The sequence below is a fragment of the Bubalus kerabau genome, chromosome X (assembly GCF_029407905.1).
Source record: "Bubalus kerabau isolate K-KA32 ecotype Philippines breed swamp buffalo chromosome X, PCC_UOA_SB_1v2, whole genome shotgun sequence".
Taxonomy (NCBI): Eukaryota; Metazoa; Chordata; class Mammalia; order Artiodactyla; family Bovidae; genus Bubalus; species Bubalus kerabau.
The window spans coordinates 22687990-22700464 of NC_073647.1; the positions used below are offsets into that span (position 1 = coordinate 22687990).

General features: G+C 46.1%; 1 long non-coding RNA gene across 2 annotated transcripts; it reads left to right on the top strand.

Annotated features, from left to right (window-relative positions):
- The first annotated feature begins 8821 nt into the window (after positions 1–8821).
- LOC129639151 (uncharacterized) lies at positions 8822–11996 on the top strand. Of its 2 annotated transcripts, none has more exons than XR_008708225.1 (4): positions 8822–8931; positions 9630–9729; positions 10079–10159; positions 10715–11996. It is a non-coding gene; the product is annotated as an uncharacterized LOC129639151 (long non-coding RNA). The 2 variants fall into 2 exon arrangements; XR_008708226.1 differs by having other exon boundaries at positions 8841–8931; positions 9573–9729.
- The last annotated feature ends 479 nt before the right edge of the window (positions 11997–12475 follow it).

Sequence of the window (12475 nt, forward strand, 5' to 3'; positions counted from 1 at the left end):
GTGCTAGGGCTTCTTCCGCCTTTCACGCCCCCGCCTCCCAACATCGTCATTGGTGGGCCTGCGATGATTGACGGGGACAATGGCCATTCCTCTCAGCTAGGTCTACTGGGGGGAAACTGTCCATTTCCCAAGGCCCAGCTGACGTTATGAAATCTCTGCTCGTATTCCTATGTCTTTCTATATCTGTACCCATCCCTGAAGGCCTAGCTCTACTTCTTAGGCCTTTGCACATACCTTGTGCTTTGTTTCTTGTCATCTTAGACTTTGGAAAGCATGAACATTCCATTTACCCGGGCCTAGATCAATTACACCCGCCTCCAGGAAGTCTTCCAAGTTTTACTCCCCCCGCCCCAACGGTGTTCTTGCCTGGAGAATCCCAGGGACGGGGGAGCCTGTTGGGCTGCCGTCTATGGGGTCGCACAGAGTCGGACACGACTGAAGCGACTTAGCAGTAGCAGCAGCAGCCCCCATGGTATAGAGGGACATTATTGTTGGGTTTAGCTGGACCAATCTTCTAATGTTAATTTCTAAGCTGTGTGAAGCCTTCTTAAGTAACATTTTTTGCTTAAAACGATCTGTGGTTACCGTTACCTCCATCTCCTCTTCAAGTCAATATGGCTATCTTGGGGTGGCACAGTGTGTCTTTAACCATAGTGTAAATGATTGATATGGAAAATGCTCCCGAAATTTGGGAGAATACATATTGAACTAAATGGATTTCATGGCTGATTGGCCAGCCAGTTTGATTGTCTCTTCTTTACAGAAAGGCTTATAGAGGTTACAGGGTCACCCCAGGGCAGGAGCCTCTCTGTTCAGGAAAGATGAAATGGCATATAGACCATGGTCCCTCCTTCAGAGGCCTGCTGATTGCAGGTGGACAGAGGATGGGAAAGGGCAGCACTGGATGCAGCTGCTCATAATAATTAAGGACAAGGGACTGTGGTGTGAAAGATATGAGAAACTTCTTGTATTCAAAGAAGTGTTTTCTTCCCCTTCCACATCCCTGTTCCTGCCTGGGATTGCCAGAGTATGGGGACTGACGATGGCAATGCACATGATTGAGTGAGACATGAGAATAGATTGCCTTCTGGAACAGGTGAGACTTTTATAACGCGGGCTTTGCCCTACTTTACACCATTCCTCAGACTTTTGGATGTCACTGTTAGAAAAGTTCTTGTGTTCCTGCTTCAGTCTGTGCACTGCCTTAGGCTGTGAAAAGCAGTTCAGGAAAGGTGGCCATTGCGCCTCCTATACTGTGGCCTAGAAGGGTTATCTGAGGGAGTCTCCTGGGAGGTGCCCACTGATGTTGACTACACTTGGTTGAGTAGATGCTCAGCTCTCATGTTGAGATTTCCCTGTGCTCTGTAAAGAGACAACTGAAAGTGAGCAACCAATTCTTGGTATGTTCTACTGATATACCAGTCAGACGGTACTTCCTTCAAAGCTCACACATCACAGGTGCCTTGCGAATGTCCTAAAAAAGGCCCATAGTGTCAATGGCAGCATGTGGGCATGGTGAATGTTGGCTCCAGGCCATAAATTTTTTGTGGCCTCTTGTCAGAATTCTGTGTCCCATGGGGCATGGGGAAAGTTGGGTCTGGGTAGTAGGTTGGCACTGACCTGAGTCAGACATCTGTGTCCCAAAGGGGCATGGGAAATACTGAGGTGTCTCAGCTCTGTGTGTGGGAATGTGCTTGGAACTTGCTACGTTCGCTTTCTGACTCTTCCGCTAAGCACACTCTGGACATTAGTTGGAAGAAAGAGGTCCGATGGGTCTTGTCAGTGAACCATGCTTGAATCTGGGGCCATTTGTTTCCTTTGGGGCATGCACCAGTGAGCCTGGATGTCCAGGAACCTCCTGAGTCAGGCATCCTGGCTGGAGAATGAAGCCTTTGTATTACTCTTGCTGGAGAGGGCCACACCCCCAGGCTGTAACTGTCTCTCCCCCTGTGTATCTGCTAGAAAGCCTTTCTGCTTGGTGGTGGCTCCTTTCCCATTTGAGTCTTCCTATTAGTGGGGGTGACATTGCCTCAAGGGGATCTTCTCTGGGCTCTCAAGGAAGAAGGTGTTGTTGGTACAACAGCAGAGGGGCGGTTATGCATTGTTTGTAGTGTTGTGCTACTGAAATTAGGGAGAGCAAAGGGGAGCTCAGTTTGGGGAGGGAAAGGGTCCAAGGGTTTCCCCATTTCAGGCTTTTGCTTTCTCTCGATTAGGGAAATTTGGGCCCAGCAGGGCTATGAGCAGGAGGCTCTGAGAGTATAAGGAAAGACTGACAGTGGGGAGGACAAGGGTTTTGGTGTGAAAATTGTGGTGGACATAGTGGATTCAGGGCTCTTTCTCCTGTCTCCTGGCCCTGTTCCCTCACACTACCATTCGGTGGCCATAGCTGTGGTATAGAAGATAGTAAAGCACACGGATACATGTGAAGTGAGTGGATGTGGGCCTCTATTCAAGATGAGGCATTAATATTGGGATCAGGTCTTCACATTTCATTTTCCCAGTGAATTGTGGGCCTCTCTGCCAGGAGATGATTTTTCTACCTCTACTCTTTCTGTGCACCGTTTAATGTTGTTTATACTGTTTTATACTGTTGCACAATAACATAACCTGAGGGAGTTCTGAGAAGGAACACCTCTTGCTTCTGTGGATGCTGTAATCCTCCTGAGATGCTGCCTGCCCTCACCTTTTCATGATCTTCTCCTGCAGCTTTATTGACTCTGGTGCATTGCTTTGATAGTCATTTCTTTCTCTGCTTGTCCAGAAGGTCTAGTAGTTTCTGGTTTCAACTGCTTAAGTTGTTCCCTCTTTACCTAGTTTTCCCCCTTTGCAAGGATTTTTGCTTCCAGGTCCTTAAAGGAGCATTCCTGGGTTATCGAATTGGCAAGAGGCTTATTGAGCTTTTTAAAACGATTTCCACATATTGCAAAGAGACAGAGAAAGAACTGACAAGTTTTCCAAAGTAAACCTTCTAAAGCAATGGGAAGGGAGAAAGCCTGCTCTCACTTTTCAATGGGGATAATTAAACCTTTGTTTCTTATGTAACTTTGTATTTGCCCTCCAATATCCTAACATAAGATAACACATCCCCCCAGGTGTCTGTCCCCCGCAAATTGTGATTGTCACACCCTGGCCAAACTCAGGCCGCAGGGAACTTCCTTCAGTGGAACTTGTGCCAAAGGTACTGCAAGGAAAAGGAATAAGTAGGAGCCATTGTTCACCCTCCAGCTCACTTATATTTTACCAATACCTGTGCCCTTATGGGGAGTTCTCTGTGGTCATTTGCAGTAGGGAATATAACCAGAGGCCTTGTTTACAGATGGTTTCAGTTGCTATGCTGATCTCACCAGTCTTGGCAAGTGGAAAATGTACTGTTCCACTCTGTCAGAGGGGAACAGAAGATTGTGTAAAATATTTTGAATTTGTAAAATTTTGTTTTTCAATAAAATGTGTATGATGGAAAAGCTCCCACTTGTAAATGTTATTATTTGTGATGACTCCAAGCATGATCAATGAAGATGTGGCTCTGCGTGTACATCACATCAGGTACCGAGTGGGACTCTGGGCTCAGTAATCTGGGGCATTAATGACAGGGGGTGGGGTGGCAGGGTGAGGGGTCTCCAGGCCGTAATTGAAGTTCTCCCCTAGTTAAGGTAAGAAGGATGGTAGGTAATCTGACATCTTCTTAGGTGAAGTGATCCTTCTGGCCATTTCATGAAGATGACAGATACATGCCTGGATATTGTGGGGGTGATGGGGATATCTCCCATTCCTGCTGTGGGTGAGGATATGAGGAGTGGGCCAGCATGGTTCTGAAGAACATCAGAAGTCATGGAAACAAAAATCTGGAAGCACACAATAAACTCCTGGTCCATTTTGTATTAGAATCCAGTCCCTTGATTATTAGGGATTTTTCACTATGTAACACTCATTAGCAGAGTATGAATGGACAGAATCAAAAAGGTAACTGAATGGCAGAATTGTTTTGTGCTTAAAAAAAAAAAACAACTCTACATACATTGTGTAAAATTTCTAATAGTAAATTTAGAACCCCTTTGTAGAGCAGCTTGTGGACAACATTTTATGAAATAGCCATTCAATTGGCATAATGGTGCAGGAATACTAATTTGGAGAATGTTAAGATAACTCTCAATCTGCCTAATGAACCTAGGCAGAGAGAGAAGCATCCAGGATTTGGGCAGGTGGGCAAGTTGGGTGGATCACACGCCCACACCTGATCCCAGGAGGGGATGCCAGGTGGTGGGGGCAAGCCAAGCATGCAAAAGGGAAGTAGCAGAAGGATGGCCTAGGCAGGCAGATCCCCCAGGTCATCTGCAGGCCGCCCTAAGCCAGGTGGTGAGGGCTCAGGCAGGCAGGGTTGAGGCCTGGCCCCAGGGCCCCTGGAGGGCTCCACTAGGGGCTGCCAATCGCTTGGGGCCTCCCTGAGCAGCTGCTGGATCCCAAGATGTGTCTGCCAGCTAGATTCAAGCACTCCTGGAGGCGGCCAGGGAGGTAGTCATTCCTCTCCTCCAGGTGGTCCAGACAGGCATTGACCTGGTCCAACATGCAGTTGATGGCGGCATACACTGCCTGTCCAGCTATGTCGTCGTCCTGGCCTTCGGCACCCACATCCACAGCCCTGTTCCACATGGCAGCAGACAAGGTGGGCTCGTGCACATGCAAGACTCACGTGATGTTGGAGTGAGGCCACGATGGGTGCTCGGTCTCCCTTTTTCTGCTGACCCTCTGTTTTGATCTGTTCTGCACACTGACACCAAAATGGTAAATTTGAAAAGCAAATTGGATCTTAATGGAGTTCACCACATCCAACCCATGTGTCCTTGCTATGGGCCACTTATCTTTTTCCCTTTATCTTTCGCAGTTTATATCATTAACTCTCTTCTCCCATGAGGCCAGAATGTGCGTTCTTCCCTGAGAAGGCCATATTCTTTCACATTCCTGCTCCTGTGCACTTGCTCCTCCTTAATCCTTTAAACCGCCTCCTCTCTTGCCCATGTTTCACGTCAACTCTCCTGCAACACACATTTCAGCCTGGTGCATCTTTTCTTCACAGATGGGCCTGATACGGTCAACCAAATCTTCAGTACATTTTTGCCAATTCCTCTTATCAGGGCACCACCTGCATTGTGCCTTCTGGTAAAACCAATGAGTGAACAAGGGAGTTTATGACCTTCTCATGGGGAATATCGAATATCACGGGGGCTCTCCTAAGGAAAGGTACTATGTCAGTGTCCCCTTATGTGCTATAGAATCTTCATATGTGTTGCACTGTATATTGAGCTATATTATACCAGGAGAAAATGAGCAACTAAACTGATGAATTGGAAACTGGTGGTAAAAGTTTTAAGAACAAGACATATAGATGAAGACATGCACAAGTTAATAAGTCAACAAAGACATTAGCATAGATGAAAGTAATAATTGTGGAACAAAACAACTGGCAAACTGGCCAATACATTGTAAGATGTGGATTATGTTACGTGAATGGTAAGTAGAAAAAGAATCAGAGAAAGTAGATTAGTGTTGGCAGAGCTAGCATGGGAAAGTCTCCAGAAAGGACATTGTATTTGACCAGAGACATGCATGGTGATAAGGTAACAGTCCTAGTTATCATTTCATGAAAGCTTAGTGTGTGTTAGTCACTGGTCTAAATGCTTTTCATGAACTCACTAAGGGTCATGGCAGCCTGAAGACATAGTTCTTATTAGGATCCTCACCCTACGATTAGGAAACTGAGGCACAAAACAATGAAGGATATTCAGCTGGTAGGAGGAATAATTGTGATATGAATCCCAAGAGCGTATCTCAAGCCCATGTACTGTACACAGTAGGTAAGAAGATATTATTTTCTTCAGACAGACCATGAATGTGGAATGAAGTATAAATGAGACAAGAATGAAAGGCAGGACTTTCCTGGTGGTCCAGTGGTTAAACTCAGTGCTTTCACTGCTGTGGGCCCAGCATCGGTCCCTGGTCAGAAAACTAAGAACCCATAAACTGTGCAAGACAAGAGAAAAATAAAATAAAAAGAATGAATGGTGACCACAGATCGAGGAGACACTGGTGATCTGAAAGATAGGACCTGTGTAGTAGTGGTCATTGTATGCCAGGGATTGAGACGGTTCAGCATGTATCCATCTGCTGACGCCAGTCAGAGAGACAAGCCTAGTAACACATGGGAAAGACTTGGCAGATCCTGGGGCAGGATTCACATCAATGGCCCCAGTCTTTATTTGTCTTCCCTCCCCATGTGGATTAATCGTCCTTTACTGATTCCTGGACAAGGCCTGCAACAGCTCTTCTGCCCTCTGGATCTTTGTCAGAGTCTCACCTAACAACCCCAGTTCTAGAAAAGCTCACCTGTAAGCTTTCTCAGGGCTTGCAAACGAGCAGCTAATCTACTGGAAAAGAAACCCCTCTGGGCCAATATCTGGCTGTTTGTTTCTGGTATCATAGTTTCCTCACTCATAGTTTGGAACTAATTTTCATGTATTTGATTTTGCTGTTTCTTCTGAGTTCTATTTGAGGACTATGAAGCCAAGTGTAACAGCTGCAGCTGGCTGCGATATTCCAGGTTTATTAGTCAAGAGTTATTCAAGGAAACAGAACCAATAAGAGACATTTTATATCTAAATCTATCTATCTATATCTATGTCTATCTATCTATATCTATCTATCTATCTATATATTGGCTGTTGGTTTAGTCACTAAGTCATGTCCAACTCTTGTGACCCCATGGACTGTAGCCTGCCAGGCTCCTCTGCCTATGGGATTCTCCAGGCAAGGATACTGGAGTGGGTTGCCATTTCTTTCTCCAGGGGATCTTCCTGACCCAGGAATCAGACCTGGTCTCCTGCATTGCAGGCAGATTCTTTACCAACTGAGCTATGAGGGAAGCCTACATCTATATCTATATCTATATCTATATCTATATCTATATATCTATATCTATATCTATATATATATATATATATATATATATATATCTTGAGGTTTATCTTGAGTTTAGTTCCCTATTTATGGAGGCTGAGAAATTCCACAATCTCCTGCCTACAAGGTATAAAGCCAGGAAAGCCAGTGGTATAATTCAGTCCCAGTCTGAAGGCCTGTGAACCAGGGGGGCTGGTGGTGTGAATCCTAGTTGAAGAGAAGGAGAAAACTAGGAGAAATGTTCTATCTCAAGCAGCGAAATAGGGAAAAAAGGGAAGAATTTTTCCTTTCTCTGCTTTTGTTCCATTTGGGCCCTCAATGGATTGGACGATGCCTACCCACATTGGGGAAGGCCTTCTATTTTACTAAGTCACCGATTCAAATGCTCATCTCATCCAGAAACACCCTCACAGACACAACCAGAAATAATGTTTAATTTGGACGCTCCATGGCCAGGCAAGTTGGCACATAAAATTAGGCATCACAGTGTGTAGGGCAACATCATGGACTGCTGCATAACACTGCACACCACGAAGCCTCAAATGATCTTTCCCATGCGAGGGACACTGCTAGCAGTAGATCACCTTTCCTAGGAGCACTGTGCACTGTGACCATGCAGTCCAGCTAAGGGACCCCGTGCCTATGTGGTCCACACACCATGTAGAGTGTAGATGAGTTAAACACTCAAGGCAGTCAAGCCTAGGGGAACTGCGCCTTCTTATTTGTACAATTCACAAATTGTGAGCAGGTGCAGAAATCTCTCAGCAAGAGGCCTCCTGGAAGGAAGCGGGCTTCCAGTCTCACTTTGGATAACTGTGAAGCTTAATGACATTTGCAGCAGAGATATGAAATCCTCATATCTTTCTTCCTATAGCAATAGGAGAAATAACTCTTGTGGTTGGGGTGGGAACATGAATTCAGGAAAAAGTTAGGGAAGTGATTTATGCCTGGGCCTTGTAGGAAGGACAAGATTTTCACAGATAGAAAAGCAGGAAAGGATATGAAATTCCTGAAAACGGTCGTACCAATCCTAGCAAGCTTCTTAGAGTTAGCCTGTTGTCAGTGTTCCCTGGTCTTCCCCAAATGTCTGCAACCTGAACTGACTTGCAAAATATCCAGGTGCAAACCTTGGGTCCCACACAACATGCACAGCCCAGTACTATCTGACCCCAGGGCTCAGAAACAAGTCCTCTGCCTCTCTGCTCTGATACATCTCCATGTCCCTATCTAATATGAAGAACTCACATTTTGCCTGGAAGGAGTAAAACTTGGAAGGCTTCCTGGCTGCTAAGTCACACTTCAGTCGTGTCCGACTCTGTGCGACCCCACAGACGGCAGCCCACCAGGCTCCCCCGTCCCTGGAATTCTCCAGGCAAGAACACTGGAGTGGGTTGCCATTTCCTTCTCCAATGCATGAAAGTGAAAAGCGAGAGGGAAGTCGCTCAGTCATGTCCGACTCTTCGCGACCCCATGGACTGCAGCCTACCGGGCTCCTCTGCCCATGAAATATTCCAGGCAAGAGTACTGGAGTGGGGTGCCATCGCCTTCTCCAAGGCTTCCTGGAGGGGGACGTAACTGATCTAGGCACGGGTAAATGGAATGTTCATGCTTTCCAAAGTCTAAGATGACAAGAAACAAAGCACAAGGTATGTGCAAAGGCCTAAGAAGTAGAGCTAGGCCTTGAGGGATGGACACAGATATAGCAAGACATAGGAATACGAGCAGAGATTTCAAGACGTCGGCTGAGCTTGGGAAATGGACAGTTTCCCCCAGTAGACCTAGCTGAGAGGAATGGCCATTGTCCCCGTCAATCATCGCAGGCCCACCAATGACGATGTTGGGAGGCGGGGGCGTGAAAGGCAGAAGAAGCCCTAGCACTTGCCTAAGCTCCTGACTGTCTGGTTTGTGCTATGGGGCTTCCGTAGACCGGTTTCCTCGGTTAGGATTTAACATGGCGGCTCCCTTTCCGGAGATGGCAAAAGTGTAAGTTTTACTAACTTTATTCGTATTTGGCTGTCTGCGGTGTGAGTTGGAGAGCAGGGTAGATGGTGTGTCCTGATGGACACTTTGACAGACGTGTCTGCGGGCTCTTGGGTGGATGGCGGAGAAGAGCTCTCCGGCACTTCCGGGTTTGGTGTTGGGCATTATTGTAACGGCATGCTGAAACTTGAAGAAGATTTTCTTGGTTTAAATGTGGGTCTCGGAGCCTCCTTCCCAGTTATAGTCTTAGTGCTTTGTAGTGTTTGCGGCTTAAAGAGAGGGAAGGGCGGGTGCGTTTGGCTGGGTGGGTGGGGGTGCCGGACAGTCTGACTGGTGACTGGCGGCCGCCCTGGAGCTGATTCGGCTTTCTCTTGCAGGGCGTTTGGGGTGGATATATCGTTGCCGGGGATTGGTTCAAATGTTGATCTTGGCCATTTTTGTGACCTTTCTTCACCATTGAGGGTATTTCTGTTATTTTCCACGTGAAACGAGACAGTAAGGCTCTGAGGGACCGCGTGCGGTGTTAGGACAGCTGACGGCCCTTGGCTGCCTTGGTGTTTTGTGGATAAGGGAAAGGGGAAGTTTGCCCCAGCCACTCATGTTACGAGCTTGCAACTTACCTAATTTTCCTGCCGCTGTGTTAGGCTGTCCATCTGTAAGCAAGTCTCCTTGGAGGTCTGCATAATCACTGTTTCCTTCAGGACCTGTGATGGAAAAATCTAGTACTGGCCAGCCGATGGGCGTGTAATGAGAAGAGAGTGGACCCGGAATTAGCCACATCTGTCCAGACCTGCCAGATGAGTAAGTGCAACCTTATGTTATGTGGGGCCACAAATGCTGGGAGGAGGGTAGCATCCATCCCATCAGCTGTAAGATTATTTAACATGGTGTTGAAATGTCTTCCCTGAGTGTCTAAGATCGGAACTTCCAACAATGTCAGGCTCACTCCCTGAGCGCTGCTCAGACACTGTTTATAATCCATGTCTTTAACTAGTCAGCGGCATCTTTTTCCAGTTCACCATGAGTGCCATTATTACAGACGGACTGAATTTATTAGAATGTCACATTTCCAAAAAGCCTGATCTTGCTATTTTCACATCAGAGCTCTGACCTGTCTTTTTATCCTTTTGGAAAACACTTGTAATACCAGGCAGAAGCAGGCTGGACTGGATGGGATTGTGAAAAACAAACTTCAGGAATCCAGAGACTGTGGGAGTGCTGTTTTTTTCAGGTAGGGGAACATGGATTTGAATGTAATTTAAAGCCAGCTCTATTTAGGAAAGGGGAGAAAGATGAGGCCTGTACACCAAGTGAGTGGCAGAGAATGATAGTCTGCCAGTCTCTCCCCTCCATAAGTGGGTGGGCATTTACTTTGCAGGGGTCCTGGAGGTGTAGGCTAACAATTCAAGTAATATGCGGGTCAGTACTTCATTAAATATTTACCCTTCCACAGTTTGTCGGGCTTTTTTTTTTTTTTTTTTTTTGCTTTGCAGGTGTTGCTGAGACAATACATCGTGTTTCATTAAAAATAAATTTTATCGTCTGAGTCTGACTCTTTCTTACTGTCATCTTTGAGCCTCAATTTCCACATTTGCAAAATGGGAATCACACCTTGCTCTCAGGGATATCTTGTATGGTTTTTGTAAAGCACTCAGCTCACAGGAGGTACGGAGGGAATTAGTACACCATTTCCAGCATATGGGAACAGAACACTGTGGCTTGATTTAGCTCGTCTCCCTACCTGTCCAGACCCCCATTTCAACCAAACGTTTGTTTCCTTTCACAGGGCCAGCAAATTTCCTCAGCTATTACTGGGCTTCTTGGAAACCAGCCTCATTAATCCTGCTATGATGCCAAGAGGTAGCCCAGCAACTCACACTTTGCCTTGCTCTGAGCCACTTTCTTTTCTGGCCATCTCTGACGCCTTATGCCGAAGCTGATGTGGCTCAGCACCAAGTTCAGGCACCAAGAAGGTGCTTGTTAACTGGCGGTGTGGAAAAGGTCTCCTCTCTTTCGTTGTCTGTATAAAGTTACTTCTTTCCTGGGCAGTGGTTAATTTGTTGAAAATGTGTGGAAGAGTTTTCACAGTTGGGGTGGGGGAAAAGCGCTAAATAGAAATGTGAGCTCTTCCAAGGTGCATTCAGAGACACTTCTAACCTCTAGTTTCATAGAAACCTCGGGCTCCTCTGTTGCTTTATTAGCACGGGTTTTATCCAGAAGGAGGCATCACAGAACCTGAATTTCATTCACCGAAGGTAAAAAGAAAATCCACATTTCCTTGTGATTGGAAACGAAAGTGTGTAGGCTTTAGAGGGCATGTTTGAAGACTTTTTGTTCATCCCTGTAATTGGTGAAATTACTTTAAAGCTGTGAAAGATGGGGGTGGGATAGTCTCCTACTCAGTGAAAACCTGAAGCCTGAGATACTTAGAAAAACCTTTCGTAGGCCCATGTTCCTTCACCAAGTGACATGATGATGATCAAAACTGGCTTATTTCCTAGTCAAAACAGTTGTGAAATTTAAGAATAACCGTGAGGCCTTCTTCCCCTTCCAAACACGCTTGTTCCCACTGCCCATCAAAGTCATCTTGGCTGCCTTCATTGGAGGCAGGGGTCAAGAAAGCCTAAATGGATGGTGTAATTGGTAAATCTGCTGTGTATTGGCACTTAAAAATAAGTCACAAGGTTGAGGATTCCACAAAGGTGACTCTCCAAATGGTGACAGTCGCACAAATCAGGGCTCTCATGGAACGAGAAGGTAATCTTCTTCTGAATTTGAGATGGGATCTGGCTTTCTGGTTCCTTCCCAGGAATTCATTCCTAGGCCAGCCATGTCACTTAGGCTCATGAGACAGTACCTCAGTGAATGTCTACTCACTCGTGGGAATGTTAATGTTCTGTAAATTCTTGGTGTGAGGTATTCCTTTGGATACATACCACAAGTGGGATTGCTGGACTAGATGGTAGTTCTGTTTTTAAGTTTTTGAGGGACTTTCATACTGTTTTCCATAGTAGCTGTACCAATTTAGTCTTGAACTAAATGAGTTTGGTGAGCGGTTCTCGGCCACTTTTGATTGTCGGTTCTTTTCAGGAGAAGTACTGGAGAGATTAGGGGCTCAAAGGGGAAAGCACGCCCCTGATCAGGAAAGATGGAATGACTGACTGCATACGGACCTGCCTAGAGGTGGGGAAGGGGCTGGGAAGAGTGACCCTCTATAGAGCTGCTCTCAGAGCACAAGGAGAAAGCTGGACAGGAGGATAAAGGCCCTCAATGTGAAAGGTGCATTGGACTTTCTGTGGTCAAAAGTGTCTGCTACCTATTTCTCAGTCCCTGATACTGCCTGGGATCATTGTAGCATGGGGACTGAAGAGAATAGTGCACATCGCTGAGTGTGACGTGAGAGTGGATTACTTTCTGGCAAAGGTGAGACTTTGATGATGAAGGCTTTACCCTATGTTACAGCATCCCTCAGAATTTTGGAGTTCACTGTTAGGGATGTTCTTGTGTTCCTGCTTCAGTCTATGCACTGGCTTAGGCTGTCAAAAGC